Here is a 24,190-nt window from a genome sequence, read left to right on the forward strand (position 1 = left end):
CAACCAGTGGGCTTTGCACACTGCACCACACCAGGGCTGATGTCATGGCGCGAAGCCCCGCGGCGCTGCCCCCCCAGACCCGGGGCGGCCAGACGCGTGGGCAGGAGACGCCGGCTCTGCCCCGGCGGACCCACTGTGGGCCCATGTGGACCCACTGTGCGTCCCGCCGCTGCTGCTGCGGAGGCGTTTGGGGCACGTGCCTGGACCTGTCGGGGTTTTCCTGTCGGCCAGATGCGAGATTGCAGATGTGAGCTGAGAGATCAGACTCCTGGTCAACTTGTGCCCCGAGTAAAAGCGTGAGGGCATGGCTGGCGGGTGGGGGGTGGAGTCTTACTTTCGCATGTGCTGGTGGCAAGATGTAAGGGACACATTTGGGCGCCAGAGTAAGACAGGCCTGAGTTCTGATCTTTGCCCTTCCACTTACTAGCTGAAGCCTTGACCTAGACACCTAGCACTTACGGGCTTCAGGCTCTGCCTCTGTAAAAGGGGTATAATCCACAGGGGTGTTGTGGGGAATAAAATGAGATCCTATGGGACCAGTAAGCCCTCAGCAGTGGCCCACCATATGAAAGATACTCAGCTGTTAACTCCTTCCTCCAACAGCTCTTGTCCCCTCAGCTTTCCTGCATCTTTCCTACTACCCAAAGGAGAGCGCCCCACCCCCAAAAGTAGCAGTTCTGAAAAGTGGGTGCCTCCTGGGGGCTTTTCTCTGGTCCTCCAAGCTTCAGTATGACAGACACAGGCTCAGGCTACTCAAAGCTGCCCTTGGAGCAATTAGCAATGGGTATGGCACCTTCACCCAGTTCCCAGCCCTTCCTGTCTGCCTGTTATTGGCATTGCAGAGGGCAGAGAAGTTCACACCCTGCCGAGCTTCTGCTTCGACCAGGGTAGAGCCTCCACCTCTTTCTTGGACTCAGGAACAGCCCAGAAACCCAATGCTCTGAACAGAGAAGGAGCTCCCCAGGGGCCCCAGGCCCAGGGTGGGGAGCAGAACCAGCTCTCAAGCCATTGCCACCCCCCCCCCACCACCATGGCCCTGTGCTGCCCTGAGCAAGGAGCACTGCCCTCTGGGACTTGTGGACTTGGTTTCGGAGGAACATGGAGAATCCGAGAGGCTGATGTTCCCAGGAATGTGAAGAGCGACAAAGAAGTGAGAGCCTCAGGGAGATAAAATCTTCTAGTTTCTGTTTTTCTGTAGCTTGTTCACTCTATTTCTAAGTCAAAGGGGAACTGAGGGCTGGTGTTATCTCCTATTGTCCAGGGCTGAATGACATTATTCGCACTGAGAAATGAACTATACTCAGATCTTAGGTATACATTTCACTGATGGTGTATGCTTGGTGGGGGTGCCCATGTGTAACTTTCTACTGCTCTCTTGGGCTCCAGAGTGTTCCCTAAGCAGGAGGTACTACAGCCTCCTTCTGCCCAGAGCAGTTAATTGGGGGTAGATCCTGGAGGGTTTGTTGGGCAGCTGGTCACCCCTGACCCCGAGTTATCTATACATGGAGCTGCCACATCTCCCAGCCTGGACAGGTGTCAGGGGCTCAGACCCTCGCAGGCTTCATTTCAAGTCCCAGAATTGCTGAATCAACTCTCATCTAGGAATAAAATCAAGCATCTTATTATCCAGAAAATAAGTGTTTCTCTAGGTTTTTCTTACCTTCTCCCACAAAAAAAAAAAAACCATCTTTCCTTTGGCCAGGCCATTCATAGAAACAGCGCACTCCAGGATTGGGAGGTCTACAAGCACCCCACCAGGCCATCTTCATCTGACCCAACCAAAATGTAGAAGGAAAAGCCAGGAGAATTCTTGGCCATTCCTGCACTGAGCAAGCAATAGATCAGCAGGTACATTAAACTGCAGAACTACAATCAGTGTTAGAGACCATGGGCTTGCTGTCCAAAGGTGGCAATCTCACGGGATTATCCTTTCTCCCTTCAGTTCCCAAGATCCTGGAGAGATGAGATGAGCTTTGAAGTCTTGCCCAAGATTTTACAAAAAGGCAAACTCCTGCATTTCCTTCTTTTTTTTTTTTTATAGATTTTTATTTATTTATTTGAGAGAGAGAGAGCATGAGAGGGGGGAGGGTCAGAGGGAGAAGCAGACTTCCTGCTCAGCAGGGAGCCCGATGTGGGACTTGATCCTGGGACTCCAGGATCATGACCCGAGGAAGGCCATCACTTAACTAACTGAGCCACCCAGGTGCCCCTGCATTTCCTTCTTTGACCTGGGTTTTTCCTTTCTGTAGCCCTGGGGCCGTTGGTGGATCTACCTGGTAACAACATGCGAACCTGCGCCAGGAAAAGAGATTGGTAACAACAGTCACACTTGGATTTCTTCCAGAGGATCTTAACGCACCTTGTAAATAGAGTGGATATAAAATGTGTCATCCAAACTGGAATGCTTTTGATAGTGAACAGTATAGTGATGGTCTTCATACTTACCCTAAGGCAATAGAACTGTCCCAGGCCAACCAAGATATATGGTCACCCTGCACGTTCACCCACAGACCGTGTCAGGGCACATGTCTTAGGAGCTGTTGAGGCAGAGCTGGAGATAAAGGAAGCCAAGTAGGCCCTGCCTTGTCTGTTGCTTTTCCAGAACTTCACACCTCTTGGTTGTCGTCCTCCCTGTATGCTGCCAATCATTTGGGCTTGGGTTGGATAGCTCATTTGCAGATAAAGAAGACTCAGGAAATCAGGCAGGACTTTAGGACTGAGGTGAATCAAAGGTGTGCTGGGGTCATCAGCCATGCAGACAGGCACGAGCCCGATGTGGAAATCACACGAAAGGCCAGTAAACACCATCAACACTTAGGACATCACACCAGCTGAAATTCTTAGGGCAGAGATCCTCATTCTGGCTGACCTCAGGTAACTGTGCCCTGACTGGCTCCGCCCACTGCTGCAGAGATAATACAGTCAGAGCTCATCACCGAGAGATTTTCTGCTGGGGGTTCTAGAAGGAGATCTGGCGCACACAGGGGCTTGGTTTCTTCTCTGGACTCTCAAAAATGTCTAAACGTCTCAGTATCTTCACCTCCTCTCTGTGCACTCTAGCCCCCAGTGTCCCAGGATTGGAACCTAGCCACGGGGGATGAAGTAGGGCAGACCATGGGCAAGCAGGGGGGCACCTCCAACTTCCAAATTCCCCTGCTGCCTTCTCTGACAACTTCTCCGCTTTCCTCCCTCATCTGCGTCCTGATGTCGCATCTTCTCTCTCCCTTCTTGCTGCAAAGTATTTCTTTTTCTCATTGATCTCGGGTGAGGAGGGCATGAGTGTGAGGCAGAGGCTAAAAGTGAGGGAATGTGGTTGACTTAGATCTGCCCACCACCCCGGAGAGCTTAGAGACCCGAGCTGGGCCACAGACGTCTCACTTGTCCATCCGTCCCTCCATCCGTCTGTCTATTCATCCATCCATTCAGCAGCGGACATTTATTAAGGTCCTACTCTGTGCTGGTCATGTACTAGAGGTGCTGGGAATATGGGAAAGAATATGACTTGGATCCTGACCTCAAGGAGTTTATAATCTAGAGGGTAAACCAATATCAGGGCCCCTATGTCTTTCAGAGGCATGAGGGAAGGGGTATAGAGGACAGTGAGCAGACAATGAATGCTTAATTCTCCTTTCCATGGAAGAGGAGGGTACAGGGTCAAGAAAGTTTTCTTAGAGAAAGTGAGATAGGAATGAAAGATGAGTGAGAGTTGGCCAGGAAGCAAGGCGAAGGGGCAAGATCCTGGAACAGCATTGTTACCCAGGGAACTGCAAGTTCATCCACAGAGCTGACACCTGGGATGAAAGACCAAGCCCTGTGAGAGATGGGGCTGGCCGGCAGGCAGGGACTAGAAGAACATGGCAGCCATTTCCAACCATTTGAAGGAGGGTGGACTGTCCTGAGGGCAATGGGAGCCTTAAAGGATCTTAAATAGGGAAATGACATGGTCAGTTCAAAAGTATTTAAGATGCTGAGTCCCTATGAAGGCTAGATGAGAAGGAGGTAAGACACAAGTCAGGGGGGCCCATTAGGAGATGATCCCAGGAGTCCAGGAAAGAGATGATGGCTGGCAGTAGCCCTGGGGCTGAAAAGTAGGTGATGGATTTAAGAGTTGTTGAGGACACAGAATCTGCTAGACTTGGTGACCAATTGGCTTCTGGAGGTGGGATCCAGAGTACAGCAGAAAGGGAGGGAGGAATCAAGGATGGCTCTTGGCGTCTGGGTTGGACAACTCACTAAGATAATTAATTCAGGTGGAGCTGCAGGGTGAGGGGCAGGGAGGGGTAGTGAATTCCATTTCAGATTGGTTGGATTTGAGATGCTTGAGGAACATCCAAGCGGAAATGTCCAGTAGGCAGCTGGACACCAAGGGCAGAAGAGAGACCAGGGTTTGAGATGGAGATGTGAGGGTCTTCAGTCTAGAGAGAGCTTGAGAACAAGAGCAGGTTCAGGACACCAGAGACACACACATTTGATGGTGACTGAGAGCCCACAAAGGAAATCATTCCCAGAAGGAATAATCAGAGATGTAGGGAGAGGACCCACGACATGGAGGCCAAGGGAAAGAGAGTTTCAAGGAGGAGGGTTCCATGACATACCCAGGCTGGGCCTCCTTTCTGTGAGGCCAGGGGAGACTGGAGCAGCACGGAGACACCCAGGAGAGAAAACGGATCGAAGGTTCAAGAAAGGCCAGGGTTGGTAGGTTGAAGTTATAGTACTCCCTCCCCTTTCCCATACCCCAGAAAATGTGAGACTGGTTCCCGCGAGTCCTTCTTGGAGGGGTTGAGGATTCCGTGCAGTGCTAAAGAAATGAATTTGGGGAATAGAAAGATTCAAGGAGTAAAGACTTCAGGGCACAGATTAAAATATTTTTCAACAAGCGTTGCCTTTCATACTTCCCAGGGGGACTTCAAAGCCATTTCCTAGCTGCAGTGGAACCCAAAGAAAAGCAAGGCTGCTTGGTTAGATCACTATAATTTAGAGGATCCAGGGCTAGCCTTGTACTTAGAATCTCAGCTCTGCCTTCAATCATTAAAACTAATCTGAATAACTAATTATTGAGCACCAACTGCATGTTAGACACTTGACACCATCATCTCCCTTAATCTCCACCAGAACTGAAGACATGAAGACTATTTTTAGCCCCTCTTTTGCATGCGAGGTAACCAAGCCTCAGAGCAGCAACCAAGTTAAGGGGCTGTGACTGTAACCTAGATCAGTTTTCTTCCCACGTGACATGAGGGGTCAGACTACCCTATATGCTCTCAGAAGTTTCCCCTAAGGTCCCCCTGAGAGCAGAGAGGGGTGGACACATCCCTCTGGAGGAACTCAGGGACGGTGGCAGCACCAGCCCCCTCCTCCATCTCTGAAGTCTGAGGTTTTCTCATAAAAGTTTATTTACATTTGCATTCTCCTTCACACATCCCTGTGTTCTACATTTTATATATGTATGTATTTATTATTTAAAGTAGGCTCCACACTGCAGGGCTTGAACTCATGACCCTGATCAAGATCTGAGCTGAGACCAAGAGTCAGATGCTTAACCGACTGAGCCACCCAGGCGCCCCTGCCTGTTTGTCTTCATTAAAAGATACTGCTGAAAATGACCGTTGAGAGAAAGGGAGGTCCTTGGGAAGGGTGTCATTCTCATGGTGTAGCTTCAGGAGCCCCTGGCAGCCCTCTGTGGAGCCCTGGGACTATGAAGGGACCCAGTGTGGGGAATGGATCATCTCTCAGGCTCTTTGCAGCTCTGGATCTCCCTGGATCTTGTTGGATCTGGCTCTGCACTTCTGAGGCTGTCACAAGGCAAGTCAAAAGGGGGGGCTGTGGTGGGGCACGTGGCTGGCTCAGTCAGTAGAGCTTGGGACTCTTGATCTTGGGGTCATGAGTTCGAGCCCCACATTGGGCATAGCGATTACTTATGGGGGGGGTGCTATGGAATGGGCTGGACTCCTGAGCTGGGCTCTTGGTCTCTATAGTCACATTTCCCAAGGAGGAACCCTTAGAATCCCTCAGGGTTTGCAGGGGAAATGAGCCTGATGGCCAAAAGCAAAAGAAAGACCAAAATATCTTCAAGTGAAGGTCATGAAGATAAAATGCGTGGAGGCAAGAAAAAGGGAAATCCATCTGGAAAGAATCAGAGGGGATACTACAAAGGGCCCTGGATTAGGAAATTTGTTCTGATTTTCAGGCTGACACGAATACTGTGAAGCACAAAGAATGTTCCAGGGGAGCTTAAAAGGTGATTCAGAAACTCCTTCAGGGGAGGCTCAGGGTCAGATCCTCAAAAGAGTATGTGTGGAACAGGCTGAACACTTTAAAAATGACCACTTGCCCTTTCTGTCCCCTCAGCCTGATAGCTCTGCAGGGCCACTTCCCCTCCTGCTCCCCCCGCGGCCTCTGCTCCCATTTGCTGGCTTGTGGGGGGCTCTCAGAGCCAGAGTGCAGGCAGGGACAAACAGGAGGGGCTGGGAGGGAAAATGGAACGGGGGGCTCCCCGCACCCCGACTCCCCAGAGCTGGCTGTGCAGGCTCCTGCTATTCTGAGCCTGACAGGCTGTAGGGAGAAGTGTAGCCAAGGTCTGGGCTGAAGGCTCAGGAGAAGTTTCTCTGAAAGACTCAGCTCCAGTCACTCCAGCTGCCCTTTGTTGCCAATCAGTTTTGTTTCCCTCTTGCTTTAAAACCTGTTTTCAGGGGCTCCTGGGTGACTCAGTCGGCTAAGCGGCTGCCTTCGGCTCAGGTCATGGTCCCAGGGTCCTGGGATCGAGCCCCACGTCAGGCTCCCTGTTCAGTGGAGAGTTTGCCTCTCCCTCTCCATCTGCCTCTCCCCCAGCTCATGCTCTCTCTCTCTCTCTCTCTCAAATAAAAAATCTTTAAAAAATTAAAAATAATAAAACCTGTCTCCCTGTTTCCTGTCTAGGACACAATCTTTGCGGCTCCAACCTTCTCTGTGATCATCTGGCCAGACGGCAATGTTTTAAGGCAGTGAAGTAGATTGGAAATAACCAGACCTTAGTAATACCTTTAACCCCTCTGTTCTATCAGGGCCGATTGTATGAAATTAGACTCAGAAGAAAGGATTGGCTGACTTTTGGAGTCATCAGTCTAAAGACAAGCTCAGGTTTACTAGACGGGAAGGTCTCAGAGGGAAGGGATTGCAGCTTACCCTCCTTTGTAGCTCACACAGTGCCTTACATGGAGCAAATGCTTCATTAATATTTTATGAATGCAATAAATTCACTTCATGGTTTGCAAGGTAAGAACCAGGAGCAAGGCTGCCATCTGCTGGTAAATTTGTGAAAGACACTTCTCAGGGGCCCTTGTAGCCTAAGAGGCCCTTGTAGCCTAAGCGGGCCTTTAGTCAGTAACCTTAAGAAAACTCCCAACTTGGGCACCTGGGCATCTCAGTCCATTAAGTGTCTGCCTTCGGCTTGGGTCGTGATCCCAGGGTCCTAGGATCAAGTCAAGTCTCCCATCAGGCTCCCTGCTGAGCAGGGAGTCTGCTTCTCCTTCCTCTGCTGCTCTGTCAATTAATAAATAAAATCTTTAAAAAAAAAGAAAAAGAAAGAAAGGAAACTCTCAACTTAAGGGTGCCTGGTTGGGTTAGTCGGTAGAGCATGTGACTCTTGACCTCAGGATTGTGAGTTCAAATCCCATGTTGGGCATGGAGCCTACTCACAAAAACAAAACAAAACAAAAACAAAACCCAGACTTAGACAATCCTTTTTTCACTAGGATCTCCCGATACTTAAATTCTTCTGCCTCTCCCTCAAGGCATCTTAGGTTCCTAGTAGAGAAACCAAAAATATCCTGAGACACCAGTCAAAGAAAAAGGCCTATGAAGGTACAGGAAGCTAATTTGCAACTGAGGACACTTCTCTCCATTGGCAAATGTTCACTCTCCCAGATACATTTCCCCATCATCCATCCAGACAGAGATGTGAGCACCCACGACAAGCCAAGTGTTGGCCTAGGTGCAGGAGTAGATGAACCAGGACTTTAAAGGAAGAGGGGAGATGGGTGAGCACCTGGATGTGTTATGGGAGACTGGCACAGGCAATGAGCATTGAGAGCTCAGGAGGGGGAGACCCTACTGCAGGAGTCAGGGAAAGCTTTAAGGGGGTTAACATACGGTGATGGGCTCAGTCATAAAGGGTGGTGAGGCATTTGACATGTGGAGATGGGCAGTGGTCTGGTTATCTACTGCTGTGTAGCAAATCACCCCAAACTTAGTAGCTTAAAACAAGTCATTTTTATCTCTCATGGCTCTGGGTTTTACTGAGCTTGGCTAGATCTAGATAGTTCTTGCTCAGGATCTCTCATGTGATTGCAATCAGATGATAGCTGGCTAGAGTCATCATGGAGACTTCCTTACTCACATGGCTGGCAGCTGATGCTGGCTGTCGGCTGGGAGAACTGTTAGCCAGAACCCCTACATGTAGGCTATCCAGGAAGCCAGGATTCCCTCAGAGCATGGCAGCTGGGTTACAAAGGCAAGCATCCCAGGGCACCTGGGTGGCTCAGTCAGTTAAGTGGCTGCCTTTGGGAACAAGCCCCGCATCAGGGTGGGGAGTCTGCTTCTCCCTCTCCCTCTGCCCCTTCCCCCTGCTCGTGCTCTCTCTCAAAAATAAATAAATAAAATCTTAAAAAAAAAAAAAGGCACACCTCCCAAGAGGGAGCATGGAGGAAGTTATCTTGCCTTCTGTAATCTAACCTCAGAAGGCACAGAGCAGAACTTCCCCTGTTCTCTACTAATTGAGATAGTCACAAAGCCCCACCCATTTTCCAGGCAAGGGGCCAAGACAGGGGAGTCATGGTCATGGAGGGAGCCCATCATGTGAGGTTCTGCCAAGACTAATTCTTAGAGGGGGAAGAATGGTCTGGTGTCACCACAGCAAGTGGCCAGGAATACCCAGAGCCTGTGTCCAAGCTGAGTCTTTGAGAGCTGCGGTGGGCAGGGCCCAAACAGGGAAGTAACAATTAACAAGCAGCTGTTGTGTGGCCTGAGAGATAAGATGTACACACATTCACGTGGGAGCTCAGTTTTGTTGTAACACGGATGCAGGGAGCAGGTCTCATGCAGCCACAAGAGCTAGGTCAGAGATAAAATACAGCCCTATGGTTATAAAGCAGGTGGACGCTGAGATGAACAGGGAGTGAGATCAGAGACCCCAGGAGAGCCTGAGGGCCCAAGGCCCTTGGTGGGACTAGGGCCCAAATGCTCAGAACCTGCTGTGTCAACCACCAGCCTTATAGGGAAAGATGGGTGAGCCTAGTTTAAAGGCTGAATGAGCCAGAAATGGCAAGATTCAAGCTTGGCTGTCTTGGGAACCAGAAGTAGGAAGTATGGGAAGTAGGGAGTTTGTTCATGTCCCTACTGGGCCCTGTCTGGGCCCTGAGACCTGAAGGAGAAGGAGACTTTGGCTTCCATCTCCATGCATATTCCATGACCTAACCATATCAATAATCATATTAAATCTAAATGGTCTAAACACCTCATTTAGGGACACCTGGGTGGCTGTCAGTTAAGCATCTGCCTTTGGCTCAGGTCATGATCCCAGGGTCCTGGGATTGAGCCCCAAATCGGGCTCCCTGCTCAGCGGGAAGTCTGCCTATCTCCCCCTCCCTCTGCTTCTCCCCCTGCTCATGCACGTGCACATGCTCTCTCTCAAATAAATAAATAAATCTGAAAAAAAAAAGTAAGACTCAAATATCTGTTACCTACAAGAAATGAACTTTAAATATAAAGACATTAATAAAAGGATAGGAAAGAATATACTATGATAAAAACTAATTAAATAAAGTTAGAGTTGCTATATTAATACCAGACAAAATTTATTTCAGAGCAAAGAATTTACCAGAGATAAATAGATTCATTTCATAAAGACAAAAGGATCGCTTCTTCAAGAGGATGTGATGATCCTTAATGTTTGTGCCCCAACCACCAAACAGAGGACGGAGCTTGCAGTCCCTGGAAAATGAACAAAACAAGACAAAAAATGTTAAGTTTAAGTTTCCACTGCTATTTTATACAAAAGTTACAGAGTACAGGCAAATTTTATGTAACAAATAAAGGAGAAAACCGTGACCCATAGCCATAAGAAAATCAGACCCTCAGATGATCCAGTTATGGGAATTAGCAGACAATGACTTTAAAATGACTGTTATCCATGTGTTGAAGAATTTAAAAGAAAAAATAAATATAATGAGCCAAGAAGTAGGTTATTTCAAGAGAAACAGAAATCCTAAAAAAGAGCTAAATGCAAACTGTAGAATTGAAAAACATACTATCTGAAAATAAAAATGTCCTAGAGGGACTTAACAACAAATTGGACACTGCAGAAGAAGAAATTAGTGATTTGAATACAGGCCAATTGAAATTATCCAAATTAAAGCAAAGTAAGAAAAAATGTTTGACAATCATTAAGAGAGCATTCACATGCTGTAGAACAATAGCCAGGAGTCTCATAGACGTAGGATTGGAGTTCCATAAAGAGAGGAAAGAAACAGTGGGGTAGAACAAAATATTTAAAGAAACAGTGGATGAAATTTTGATAAAAAATAACAATTCACAGGTCCAAGAGGTTTAACAAGGTACAAGCAGGATAAATATAAAGAAAATACAGTTGGCACATCAAATTACTGGGAACCAGAGAGACAGAAAAATCTCAAAAGCAACCATAAAGGGAGAAAAAAATGCATTACATAGCGGGAGCAATGATAATTATGAGAGCTGTTTTTCATCAGATAGAATATAAGCCAGATCTCCATTAACTGGTAAATAAACAAAATGTGCTATATTCATACGATGAAATACCATTCAATAGTGAAAAGAAATGAACTACTGACATATATTAAAATATGAATGAACTTTATTTTTTAAAAAAGATTTTATTTCTTTATTTGAGAGAGAGACAGAGAGAGCATTAGCAGGGGAGGAGCAGAGGGAGGGGGAGAGGCAGCCTCCCAGCAGAGCAGGGAGCCTGATGTGGGGCTTGATCCCAGGACCCTGGGATCATGACCTGAGCCGAAGGCAGACGCTTAACTGACTGAGCCACCCAGGCGCCCCATGAATGAACTTTAAAAACATTCTAAGTGAAAGGAGACAGATGCAAAAAAACCCATATATTATATGATTCTATTTATGTGAAATGTCCAGAAAAGGCAAAACTATAGAGACGGAAAACACATTAGTGGTTGCCTATGGCTGCAAATAGGAACTGGGCTTGATTGCACATGGGTTAGAGCGATTGCTCTTGGGTGTTGGAAATGTCCTAAAACGGGCCTGTGGTGACAGTTACACAACTCTTTAAATTTACTAAAAATCATTGAGCTGTACATTTAAAATCTGTGAATTTTATAGTAAGTAAATTATATCTCAAGAGAGCTACTATAAGGTAGTGATAGAGAAAAGCCACAGACTTGAAAAAGATAAATGAAAAGAATATAACTGAAAAGGGATTGTTAGCCACAATATAGAGAGAATTATTACAAATCAAGGGAAAAAAAGGATTAACAATACAACTGAGAAAAGATTAGGAGATAGGAATAAATAGAAGGCAATCCTTTTTTTTTTTAAAGATTTTATTTATTTATTTGTCAGAGAGAGAGAGAGAGCATAAGCAGGGGGAGAGGCTGAGGCAGAGGGAGAAGCAGGCTGCCCCCTGAGCAAGGAGCCTGATGCAGGACTCCATTCCAGGACCCTGGGATCATGACCTGAGCTGAAGGCAGATGCTTAACCGACTGAGCCACCCCAGGCATCCCAGAAAGCAATCCTAATGACCAATAAACATATGAAAAGGTGCTCAACCTTGTTAGTGGTTGGTGAAATGCAAATTAAAATCACAATATTCCATAATCTCACATCTATCTGGTTGTCCAAAAAAAAGATCTGACGATCCAGGTGTTGGCATAAATGTGGTAAAGTTAAAGATATCCAGACCATCAACCATGTGGGTAGACTCCTGAAGAAATTCAAATGTACGCAATAAGATGTGTAGGAGAATTTCCATAGTAGTAAGACTGTGTTATAGTAGCAAAAACTGGAAACAAGAGAATCGCTAAGTTGTAATATAGTTGTAAATGAAATGTTATACAGCAGTGAAAATGAGTAAACTAAAGCTACCTGAATCAACATAAATGAACCTTACAAATGTAATGTTGAATCAAAAGGAAAGTTCTAGAAGAATTTTATACGCAGTATGAGTCCATTCAAATAGTTAAAATATGCAATGCATATATAGTGTATAGTGTAGTAAGAGTATAAAAATATGCATGGAAATGATTAACAGCAGGTTCAGAATAGTATTTCCCCCTGGGGGGGGAAGGGGAGGGGCTTAAACTTAAACTATATTTGTACTGCTTTATTTCTTAAACTATAGATGTTTATACGTGTGATGGCTAAATTTTATATGTCAGTTTGACGGGACCACGGGCTGCCCAGATATTTGGCCCAAATTATTCTGGGTGTTTCTGTGAGGGTGCTTTTGGATGAGATTAACATTTAAATCGGTGGACTGCATAAATCCAATTGCCCTCCCTAATATAGGTGGGCCTCATCCAATCAATTGACCCTCCCTGGAATAAAAGAGCATTCCTACTGCCTGACTGCCTTTGAACTGGGACATCAGCTTCTTCCTGGGTCTCTAGCCTACTGGCCTCCGGACTAGTGTACCATCAGCTCACCTGGTTCTCAATCCCTCAAACTTAGATTGGAACTAAGTCATTGGCTCTCCTGGGTCTCCAGCTTGCCAATCCACTCTGCAGATCTTGGGACTTGTCAGCTTCCATAATTGCCTGAGCCAGTTCCCTACAAATGAATGAATAAATGAATAAATAAATAAACATTCCATTAGTACTGTTTCTCTGGAGAACCTTGACTAATACAACAGGTATGTTTGTTAAATTATTTCCTATACCTTTGGCATGTCTAAAATATTTCATAATAAAATTTTGAATAAATAATGAATGAGTTGTTAGGATATCAGGTGCTATAGAGGTCAAGCAACATGAAAACTGGGAAATGGGGGCACCTGGGTGGCTCAGTCGATAGGCTCAGGTCAGGATCCCGGGGAACTGGGATCAAGCCCCACTTCGGGCTTCCTGGGCTCCTTCCTGCTCAGTGGGAGCCTCCCACTCCCCCTGCTTGTGTTCCTTCTCTCTGCCAAATAAATAAAATCTTAAAAAAATAAAAAACACCACACATTAGGGGAGTCTGGGTGGCTCAGTTGGTTGAGTGTCTGACTCTTGGTTTCAGATCATGCTCTCATGGGTCCTGGGATCCAGCCCCACCTCCAGCTACTGATCAGTGGGGAGTCTGTTTGAGGAATCTCTCCCCCTGCCCCTCCCTCCACTTCTGTTTTCTCTCGCAGGAGCTCTCTCTCAAATAAATAAATCTTAAAAAAAAAAGAAAGAAAATGCATATTAGATTTGGCTTCTGAAGCCAATGATTACCTTTGCTGGAGCAGTTTTGGCACTGTGTTCAGAGTGGAGGCTTGCTGGTGATGGGTGGTAGAGAGACAAGGAGTACACATACCCTCTGCACCAGATCTGTTGCTAGAAAGGGGTGCAGGGTAGAGGCAGGAATTTAACAATGAGTGACTTCACTTCTTGGGGCTTCCATACTAATTCTGTTGGAATTATCAGAGTGCTGGTGCTCCTTTGGTCCCTGTTCCTATTCCAGTAAAGATTCTCGAAGACTTGAATTTCATTCCTTGGGTGTAGAAAAAGATTTTTAAAATTACTAACCACAGATGCAAATATCCTAGATGTCAGCTTTCTTAACTGTGGCTTTCCAAGGAGTGTAAGACCAACCTCTTTCCATGGAAAGAAAGACATAAAGCCATGATTATCACATGTTAGCCCCAGGTCTAAGGGGGGAATGTCAGACTCACAATAAATTAAGCTAAAAGTTCAGGAAGACTCTGCACTGCAATAAGAAAGGAGAGAGACGGAGGAGAGGTTTTTCTTCCTTTTTTTTTTTTTTTTTTTTTTTTGGTTGAGTGGTTTAATTTGGCTAATGGAGTGTTGCTAATGGTTTCCCAATTTAGGTTCGCAGAGCTCGGCAGCAGGGAGTTCTTCCAAGTCACAGGGGCTGAAAGGACGCACAAGTCCGTCTCACTCCTCCCAGAAATTCAGTCTGGGTTTTACTCTAACTTCTTCTGGGTCTCATCAGAGGAGCTCCAGATGAGGAGATTCTGCGCTGGGGTATTCCTACCCCTCCCAGACGGATTGCAAGCTTTTTCCAATACTCCATTCTCCCTGGGGCTTTCCCTGGTTGCTGCAGAGAGAAACCCGCCAGCAGGGGTCAGCAGTGTCTCACATCTGGCCTGGAGCAGCTTGCCACATGGGCTGTTTCTCCTGGCACCGCCAGAGCTGATGGGGAACTGGAGAATACCTTCCTGGTAAGGCCTTGGCATCACTCTGAGCATCGCCAGCTCTAGATTCCCTTCCCTGAGTGTGGAGTAGCATGGGGAAATGGAAGGTATGTTCATTCAAAGGCCGAAGTGGGTGTGTACGTACACACATCCAGACATCTGCAACGCCAAGTCACCATCTGGTTTTCTACCAGGCTTTTCTGTGTCTTGGCACGGGCCATGCATTGTGTGGATCTGCATGTCAGAGGACGTGTGTCTCGGCTTTGCCTTGTTGAAATTTCCTCAGCTCCCTGGGATTTCTGGATTCTCTCAGCACCCAGGCGCTCCAGGAGGGTCGCTTGCTTCGCTCTCCCACGGCTTAGACCAGCGTTTGCGGGGCGCTCCCACGGTGCCTGCCCAGGCCACGCCTCCACGCATGCTCAGTGTGGAATGGAAGCCTTCCCGGGCTTCAGCCTCCGGAACGAAAGTCTCGGCGGCCCAAGCCACACAAGAGCGAGTTCTGCTCTCGTTTCCAGACTCCTTCCTCATCCTTGGCCCCAATGCCAGTCTTCTTCCCAGCTCTAGTTCTCTTTGAGTCCTCTGGTCCGCATTGCTGCTCAGCTTCCACATTGCTGCTGACAGAGGGATGGATCCCATTGGAGGTTGTCTTGTCTCTCCCCTTGCTCCTCCGTCTCCCCCACCCCAGTGTGGTAGGCGTGGGAGTAGTCAGAGAACCAGCCGGGGCCTGTGGGACAGCGATACAGCTGGGAGCAACTCTGGGCTGGAAAGGGTTCCAGTTTGTAGCCGAGATTCCCAGGGCCCTGGCACTTTCCAAGCAGCCTCCTGGAGCGAACTGCTCTGACAGCCAGAGGCTCTCCTTTCCACCTGCCAAAAGGAGGACTTCTGCAAGCCGGGGCACCTGGCCTCCTTCCCAAGAGTAGAGTTACAGCAGCTGATCTAGGCAACAGGTGTAGGTTGCATGGTACAGCTGCTGCCCAACACATCTGTACCCATGGGTGTGTGTGTGCGCGCGCGCGCGCAGAAGCAGCAGCAGGAGGGTTCGTCAATCATTGCCACACTCCCCAAAGCTGAAGGAGATGTGCAGAAAGGGCCAGGGGGTGAGAGAAATGTGGGAAAACTGGGATAAGCATTCACAGAGCACTTCTTTCCTAGAGTTCCCAAAGTAGGACCCCTTGCCAGGTTGCCCCAAAGTCAGCCTCGCTGGCTGCAGCTTGCGAGTCAAAGCGCTGAGTCCTCCTCCTCTGTCTTGCTGCCCAGTGCTTTGGCTGCAGCCAGCTCCTCTCCCTTCCCGGTTGGCTCAGCTCAGACCTTTGCAGGCTGGAGCTCAGAATCCTGGCTCCTAGTGGCTCTCCCAGAAAGCTGGGAGGGAAATATTTGAAAGAATGGCTCTTTATATATGCAAATGATTTCTTGCCACTTTAGTTCCTCAAACCACAGAATTAATTGAAGGGGGAACATTTTGGGGCTCTGGGTCTGTGCCAGGTACTGGGTCCAGGGCTTTACCTATATCACCTCATCAAATCCTCCCCCAAACCCTGCCAGGTACATGTTGTCAGGATCATTTCTGTTTCATAGGAGAGAAATCAAGGTTATGGTCAACACAGAATACAGTGAATCTGACACTCGATTGCTGCCTGAACTCCAAAGCTTGTACTCTGTCTGCTGTACACACTGCCTGCAACCTCCCAATCCCCAGGAAATCCCACATTAGGCCCCATCCCCTCCTCCCCCTGTAGGTAATTCCCCAACTCATCCATTTCTGTTTAGTGCAGCCAAAGTCACCTCTATAACCTTTATCGAGAGGTTCATTTGGCAACTCACAGCTCTTCAACACCCCCGGTCACCCCACCATCAATCACCAAAGAGGATGCCATAGGTGCTACCCTCTTGTCAATGGCTTCTCACACCCAATTTCCTTCCCTTGGTCCAGGCTGCTCGCCTTCAAGCCCTATCATGGGCCTGAAACTCTTTTGCCTCCATCTACCATTCTTCAGTGGTCCCACTTCACACCTCGTTTTTCCCTCTCAAGACACTTTTTTTCTTACTATTTTAAGAATATTTATTGATATAAGAGGGGCACCTGGGTGGCTCAGTTGGTTAAGCGTCCGACTCTTGATTTCGGCTCAGGTCATGGGATCGAGCCCCACGTCGGTCAGGCTCTGAGCTCAGGGTGGAGTCTGCTTGTCCTCCCTCTGCTCCTCTCTGTCTCCCTCTCAAATAAATAAATAAACCTTTTTATTTATTTATTTATTTATTTATTTATTATTTGACAGAGAGAGACAGTGAGAGAGGGAACACAAGCAGGGGGAGTAGGAGAGGGAGAAGCAGGCTTCCTGCGGAGCAGGGAGCCCGATGTGGGGCTCGATCCCAGGACCCGGGGATCATGACCCGAACCGAAGGCAGACGCTTAACGACTGAGCCACCCAGGCGCCCCAATAAATAAAATCTTTAAAAAAGAGAGAGAGTCTGGCTTGGCCTCCACGCCCTGTCCAATGGGTAAAGCTGGCTACATCACTTCTGGGATCCAGTGCAAAATTAAAATGTGGGCTCCTTTGTTTAAAAAATTATTAAGAATTTAAAGATTGCAACAGCAAAGCATTAAACCAAACCGGGGGTCCTTCTAAGTATGGGGTCCCATGTGACTGCACAGGTCACATGCCCATGAAGCTGGCCTAACCATGGGCTCTACAGAGACTGGCTGTCTCCTAGATGCCTTGAGTTAATGCATCCCCCATTCTGAAAATGGACATTCCTGCCTCAGCCTCCACATTGGCTCTTGTCCCTTGATTCTGCACCCAGCCTTCCCCAGCTGCATTCTCCTCACCAAGGCCAGCATGCTGGGCATTCCAGCTCTAGCACAAGCAAACTCCCATGGTCCATGTCAGCCAGGCCACATTGTTCTGGGGGCACCCACAAAAAGCAGGGTGCGAGACAATGAAATCCCTGTGCCTGGGGTAGAAAGTCTCCCCAGAGATAAGAGAGCATTGAACTATCAACCAGGAGACCTGGGTTTCAGTTCCAGCCCTGCCATTAAATTTGCTGTGTGCTCTTAAGGGGCAAATTGCTCAACATCTTGGCACCTCAGTTTCTTTGTCCCTTAAAGGGGAGGGGGGGATGAAATCAACTTTAAGACCACTCCCAGTTCTACAAGTGTGTATTTAAATGACTCTTAGAGACTATAATGATAACCACCTTTGCTTGAGCATTTACCCTATACCATTTGCAGGCTTGCTTATTTATTTATTTATTCATAAGATTTTATTTATTTATTTGACAGAGAGAGACACAGCGAGAGAGGGAACACAAGCAGGGGGAGAGGGAGAAGCAGGCTTCCCTCGGAGCAGGGAGCCCGATGCGGGGCTCGACCCCAGGACCCTGGGATCATGACCTGAGCCGGAGGCAGACATTTAATGACTGAGCCACCCAGGCGCCACCTTGCAAGCTCATTTAATGCTGACAACAATCCTATGAGGCAGGCACTGTTATTTCCATTTTACAGATGAGGATGTTGAGAGTCAGATGAAAACATATCCTAAAAGAGGAAACTCTGGGAGTGATGGAAACATTCTGGAACTTGATTGTAGGGATGGCTTCACCACTCTACAGACTTACTAGAAATCATAGTATCATATACTGACAGTGGGCAAACTTTCCAATACATAATGTATACTTCAAAACAGCTATTAAGAAGCTAGAAATAAAGAAATGTACTGAAGCTAGAAAACGATAAAGCCCTTCACCACTACCCCACACTGCCACTGAAAGACTCCTTTTCTCTGCCTCTACATAGCACTTGAAAGCATGGCCTCAGTAGCCAGACTGCCAGTTCAAATCCTGGCTCTGGCACTTACTAGCTGTCAGAACCACACAAGATACTGACCTCAATTTCTTCACCTATAAAATACAAATAAAAATGATACCTATTTCAAAGAGTCGTTGCGAGGATCAAGTGGATGAATGTATATCAAGTTCTTGGAACTGAAGTTGGCCCACCCCCAGTGCTACACAGAAGGAAGGACTATGACTCTTCTTTCCAGGATGCTGTAGCCAGAGCCTGCCTTCTTCAAGGGGACTGTTTCTCCTTGTCAACCCCACCCCTACCCTGCTGGCCCCTTAAAGAAACACTAATTTTGAAAAGCCATCTTTGGAAAAACACTGGGATGACTTTCAGTACATCTCACGTCCTGGTAACAGAGAAAGGGAGAGAAACAGCATCTTCCCGATAAGGCAGTGACTCGCTCAGCCTCGTAAAACATTCATGAAGGTACCAGTTTTCCCCACAGACCGTTTCTCCCAGGTCCTCCTAAGCGCAAGCCATCAGCACAGAGGGCCCTTCTTAAAGGGGACCCTAAGGCCAGTCATGAGGCCTGAGTGGCCTCAGATGGGGACAAATGCTTTGCCCACACTCCCCGCCCCCCCCCACTCCCATCGGCATGCAGCCCCTCCTGGGTTAATGAATCAAGCTAGAAAGGGCAAGGGTTACTAGTGGACAGTCCGGTGTCTACCGCTGAGAAGTGAGTTTTCAAGCACTGAGTCCGTAAGCAGAGTGTATGTGACTGGGGTGGGGAAGAAGCCAGGGCCGGGGAGAGGGGCTGGTCCTTTCTGTCTCATCGTCACACTTCTGCTTATATTTGCACAGTACTTTAGAAACCACCTTCTCTTCCATTATCTCACTGAATACTCACCTAAGCCTTGGTGGGTGATTACTGTTGTCTCCTGGGTGTCAACACCCGTTTTTACTGATGAGCACACTGGGGTGACGCCCTTCAGACAGCAGCCCAACCAAAGCGCGGACTCAGGTCTCCTGATACCGTGCCCAGTGATTTTCCACTGTGCTGAGGAGGAGGAAGTCAGAGGCTCCCTCAGACTCCACCTCAGAAGCTCTCATGACATTTATTAAGTGCTCAAGAAAATAAAGCCACGTGCTGTCTTCATATCCCCACCCGAGGGCCTTACAAACGGCTCTGGAAGGCCTGAACAAGAGAGGCAGAGGTAAAGGCAGTCCCTCCCTGGGTCACACGGAATGTAGGAGCTCTGACTGTTCAAATCCCCAAGGTCCCACATCAGATAACCCAAGTGGGGAAACAAATGAGCATGGGTCCACAGACCTCAAGGTGGCAGGAAAACAGGCAGAGCCTCCCCCCCCAAGAAATCAGGCTGGGTCTGGAAATGCCACTTGCTCTGCTTCCTGGGGGCCCCCAAAGCCCCCATCTCAACTCAAGCCAGATCTGAGACTCTATGGGGGTGACAACAGGCTCCTGGGCTGATTTTTTAAAACCCATTTGTCACACTGACATTAATCCTCTGGTTAACAATCTCCTGCCCTGAAGCGGGTTGGCTCTAAGCTGTGGAAGGGGTGGGGGTAAGGGGAATCCCTTGGGTTTTAAGGAGTCTCAATAAGGTCAGCAGGGCCCAGAGGCCACCTTCTTCACTAGTGGGGACGGGGGGGGGGGGGGGGGGGGGGGGGAACACATGCTGTGCCAAGGGGCCCCCAGCAGAGAGCCTGAACCTCCTTCAATTACCATCTCAATCCCCAGCACCCCTGTTGTTCTCTCCACCCTCCGTTCCCCACAACCAGGCCATTGCCTTTACTTCTTATTGATTTTCATATTTAAGGAAAATCCATTTGCTTGATTCAGAGCAACTGAGTCATCACTGTGTTCAGAGGAAAATCACTCACAAAGTAGGCACTTGGCAGAAGCTACTTCTGGGATGGGCGGGGACTCTGCTTACACCCCAGCGGCACTCTGTCCAGAGTTGCTTCTGGCTTCTCTTCTCTGCTGTTCTGTCCTAGGCACTTTCTCTTCCAGAAGCCTTCACATCCACTGCCTGTTGCCCCAACCAGCCTGGCCTGTTTGTTCTCTGCCCCCCCAACCTGTCCACATGCTATTCTGTTTATCTGTTGGACGCTTACGATGGGGACATTTGGAGCAGGGTCGGAGAGGACTTGTATGATCAGCCATTCATAAATGGGGGAGAAATATTAATCGTATGCACTGATGGAAGAAATTTAACTCTTACAAAATTATGGCTTTGGCCTTCTTTACCTTTCTGGGTAGCATCCAAGGAACTGCCTCATTCCAACCTTACCCATGTGGGTGAGGGCCCTGTATCTAGCCTCAAGACGGGTAGGGGCAGTTCAGTCTCTGATAGCGGTTTGTATGACTGTTGTGTCCTCTTGGTCCCTGGGCCTAGGAGGGCCAAAGAGCTCAGCTGATCCACTCTATGAGCCCTCAAGAAGAGACAGTGCTTCTTCTTAAAGGACCAGGCTTCCCCTTTGCAGGCAGAGGTGAAGAGCAGGACCAGAATGCCAGTTAGCACATCACTGAATGCCACATGGATGCTGGGTTGCTGGACGCAGACTCAGTGATGCATATAGAATGCTACCAGGCATTCTTCTAAGCGTGTCACCTGTGTTTATTGCCCTTAATCCTCCCAACAGTCTTAGGACATAGCGACAATTATTATCCCATTTACATACAGATGAAGAAATGGAGGTGGTCAGAGATTAAAGAATTCATTCAAATTCCTATGGCTAGTAAGTGGTAGATCCAGGAATTTGAACCCAGGCAGTCTGCCTTAAGAGCCCATATGTTTAGCCATTATACACACACAGGGCAAGGGATTCATCTGTGATATCCCTCAGGGACAGCAACCCCCCCACCTCAAAAGACAATTCATTCTTTTCATGGACAAAAGCCATGTAAAAATCCTCTCCCTTGATCACATGGGACCGTCTTCAATGTCACTGCTAGTCCCTGTCTAGAGGTCCTTGATCCTCCCCTTATGTCCATATGCCCTGTGACCTGACTGGCTGGATAGGGGCTCAGCGAGACTCAGGGGCTTTCATCCTGACTCTGCTCCCTCTGGTTGATGCTGCTGGTGAAGCATTCAGAGACCTCCCAGGGAGCTGGCATTTTTTTTGCTTTCTATCTCTCAACCCCTCAAGACCCGGGAAATAAATCAGTCCTCATGTTGGCTGGAGCTGGTGAAATCTCTGGTCCCAATCTGCTGGGTCCTTGGCCACAGCTACTCCCTTTCACTTACAGAGCTCAAAGCTTGCTCCAGGGGCACGGGACACCTGATTTCCTTCTGGACTCTTCCTGCACAGTCTGGAAGCCTTCAGGCCAGGAGGCGGGTGTGGGGAGGGGAGGAATGGGGGGTGCAATCCTTGCACCGCAGAGAGGTTGCACGAGGTTCGAGGTTCGGCCTGAGGACCTCCTTCCCATTCTCGCTCTTCAGCTCATGTCATTTCCTCTCCCGTCTTCTGCTCCCTCCTCCCACTCCCACGGCCCTAGAAGGAGGGGCAGTGGCAGAGTCGGGAAAGTGGGAAGAAGTCACGTTATTTTACTGAGCACCTACTATTTGCCGAGCACTTCTGGGGCTTCCCCTCACCTCTGCACCCACGAGTCCCAGCTCAGACCCGAGTAGAGAGGAAGGAAGGGTGGGCGGAGTCAGAAGCAGGGCAAGGAGGCTGGCGGATCCATCTGCCCCCTTCCAAAGAACGGCCGAACGAGCCGCAGCCCAGGGACGTGGGTGTGGGTGGGGGTGGCGGGTCCCCAGGCAAAGGAAAGGCTCAATTGTGCAAAGGCTTCCTGCCCTGCCAGCTCTCGGCCCCAGCTCAGCCACCAAGCCGCCGCCTTTCTGCGGCCGGGGAGGCGGGACGGGAAGGCGAAGGCAGGAAAGGGTTACGGGAATAGCTTTCCAATGACAAAGTCTGGAAGGGACCCATGCCTCCGCCCCTCTGCGGGTTAAACTGGCACAGTGCGGGGGGAGGAGGGCGAGGGGGACCAGAAGCAAAGCCTCCCCTCCCGCCCGCCCCCCTGTTCCCCCCAACCCCCTGTTCCCCCCACCCCCAGTCGCCGGGCACCCCCTCCCGGGGCCCGCGTTGGAGGCAGCCGGCGTGTGCCTGGGGCAGCGGGTCACGAGGCTCCGCCCCCGGCCGCCCGGCCCCGGGGGACGCACTTTGTTCAGGATGCCGCCTCCTCGCTCATTGTGGGGCCGGAGCCGGCGGCGGCCCTAGTGCGAGCGCGCGGCCGGAACACGCGGCAGACGCCGACCCCCGTGCGAGGGGCGGACCCGGCCGGGGACCCCGGAGAAACTTTCTTATCGCGAGGAGAGCGCGCCCGGCCCGGCGCTGCGCGGGGGATGCGCGACTCTGCGCGGCGGCGGCGGCGGCGGCGCGGACTGGGACCCGGAGCGGGCGGGCGCGCGGGTGAGTGGCCCGCGCGGGGTCGTCGCAGGGGCGGGGACCCGGCTGCGCGCGGCGGCGAGACGGGCCGCCGCCGCTTCCCAGTGTGTGGGGCCGGGACCGAGCCCCGGGGGGAGGTGAGCCGGGTGCCCCGGGGAGGCTGCGGGCTGGGCTCGGGAGAGGCATTGGAATAACAACGGAGGCGCCTGGAGGGTGTGTGCCGAGACGTCCTTAGGGGACTGCGTGTCTGCTCCAGGAGTTGACTCACTAGGGGCTACCCAGCTCCAGCCTTTCGGAGCCTCAGTTTCCCTTTCTGTGAAATACCTGCAACGTAAAGTGTGTTGAGATCCTATAACCAGAGACACCAAGTACTGCGTATTACACACACACACACACTGTACCCACATTTTCTCCCATCCCAGCGGAGCGAGCGGAGCAGCTGGAGCAGGTGACCTTGTCGGGCTGTTCCAGAAAATGTTCACTGGGTGCCCAGGTTGCGCTGCGAAGCGTCCGCCCGCCAGACTCCCTGAGGCTGTCCTCTTTGGCTCCCGCTCAGAGGAAGCTTTCCCGGGGGACGCGGGAGGGAGGAGAAAGAGAGATTGAGTGAACACCAGGAGCTCACCTGAGGGCGCTCGGTGCTTGGGCTCTTGTGGTCCCTTCTATTCTCTAGAGCCGATAGAACCTGGTCATGGGATAAAGAATTAGCCCAGTCTGCGTTGGGGAGGCAGGATTGGGGGAGGACGTGAGGGGTGAGTGGTGGGGGCGGTGTGCAGGGGTGAAATCCACCCAGCAGAGAGGGTTCCTTGTCCCCCGGTGCCAAACACTGGAAAATCAGCTGGTGAGTCAATGGGACTTTGTTAGGACAGCCACAGGGCGCAGCTGGCGCCGGCTTAAGGGAAGCACCCGGATCCCCCCTTGATAACATGCTGTTTATCTGGCTTCCTGTTTCAATGATTGGGATGCCATTGGCTTGTTCAAATTCAATGCTGAAAAGCCTGCGGCCACGTTCGCTCTGCAAAAGCAGAGGGCTTGCCTGGGTTTTCATCTTTCCTCTGTCTTGTCCCGGATGCATGGTGTCCTCTGCAGCTCACTTATAATGGGGCAGATGGACTTCGCACAAAGAACCCCTCCCCAAGTAGGCGGAGCTGCCGCTTCTGAGACCTTGGCTCCCTTCAGACCCAAGATACATGTGACTTCAGCGTGCTTATGAATTTTTTTATGCTGCCTTGAATTGTGGTTGGTGTGTCTTTGGGATTAAACTGGGAAAGGACATTGTGGCTCTGGATTTCCTCCTCTAAAATGAGCTTTGTTTTCATCTTTCACCCTTAATTTCTGGGGGAAGTTATCAGTTTGTAGTTCGTAATCAGCCTGTGTTGCTAACTACCTGGATGATCAGAGAGCAAATAATTTGCCTCTCTGTTTTGGTTTTCACTTCTTTAAAATGGAGCTGGGGCAAATTGCTACTCCTGGAAGAATAGACAAGGCTTTCCAGATCTGTGCTTCAGCCCCTAGGGTCTGTTTCTGGAACTTCCCAGGTTAAGGGGGAGCAGCCCCCACTCTGAACTCCAGAGATTTATCTGAACTCCCTTGGGGCAGGTTTCACATTCTGCTTTGTGTTTTAGACTTTT

At 49.5% G+C, this 24,190-nt stretch overlaps 1 protein-coding gene and 1 long non-coding RNA gene across 13 annotated transcripts in view; one reads left to right on the forward strand and one right to left on the reverse strand.

Moving 5' to 3' along the window:
- Positions 1-9,813: 9,813 nt before the first annotated feature.
- Positions 9,814-23,624, reverse strand: LOC112811130 (uncharacterized). 5 transcript variants are annotated; one of them, XR_012375828.1, is made up of 5 exons: positions 21,734-21,795; positions 13,449-13,707; positions 12,681-12,804; positions 11,860-11,959; positions 9,814-9,966 (listed from the first exon to the last, which is right to left on the reverse strand). It is a non-coding gene; the product is annotated as an uncharacterized lncRNA (long non-coding RNA). The 5 variants fall into 5 exon arrangements; XR_012375829.1 differs by having other exon boundaries at positions 11,806-11,959; XR_012375830.1 differs by lacking the exons at positions 11,860-11,959; positions 21,734-21,795 and adding an exon at positions 23,185-23,624.
- NAV1 (neuron navigator 1) overlaps positions 22,337-24,190 on the forward strand; it is a 238,939-nt gene continuing 237,085 nt past the window's right edge. For 4 of the 8 annotated variants that reach the window (XM_073884580.1, XM_025855041.2, XM_073884582.1 and 1 more), the window contains exon 1: positions 22,337-22,586. The gene's annotated coding sequence lies outside the window, so the exon portion shown is untranslated. The remainder of the gene's footprint in view (positions 22,587-24,190) is intronic. The other 4 variants (XM_073884581.1, XM_073884584.1, XM_073884585.1 and 1 more) reach the window with 2 other exon arrangements.

Source organism: Callorhinus ursinus, unplaced genomic scaffold (genome assembly GCF_003265705.2).
Source record: "Callorhinus ursinus isolate GAN/ISIS: 27379988/994484 unplaced genomic scaffold, GSC_fseal_2.0 scaffold57, whole genome shotgun sequence".
Classification (NCBI taxonomy): Eukaryota; Metazoa; Chordata; class Mammalia; order Carnivora; family Otariidae; genus Callorhinus; species Callorhinus ursinus.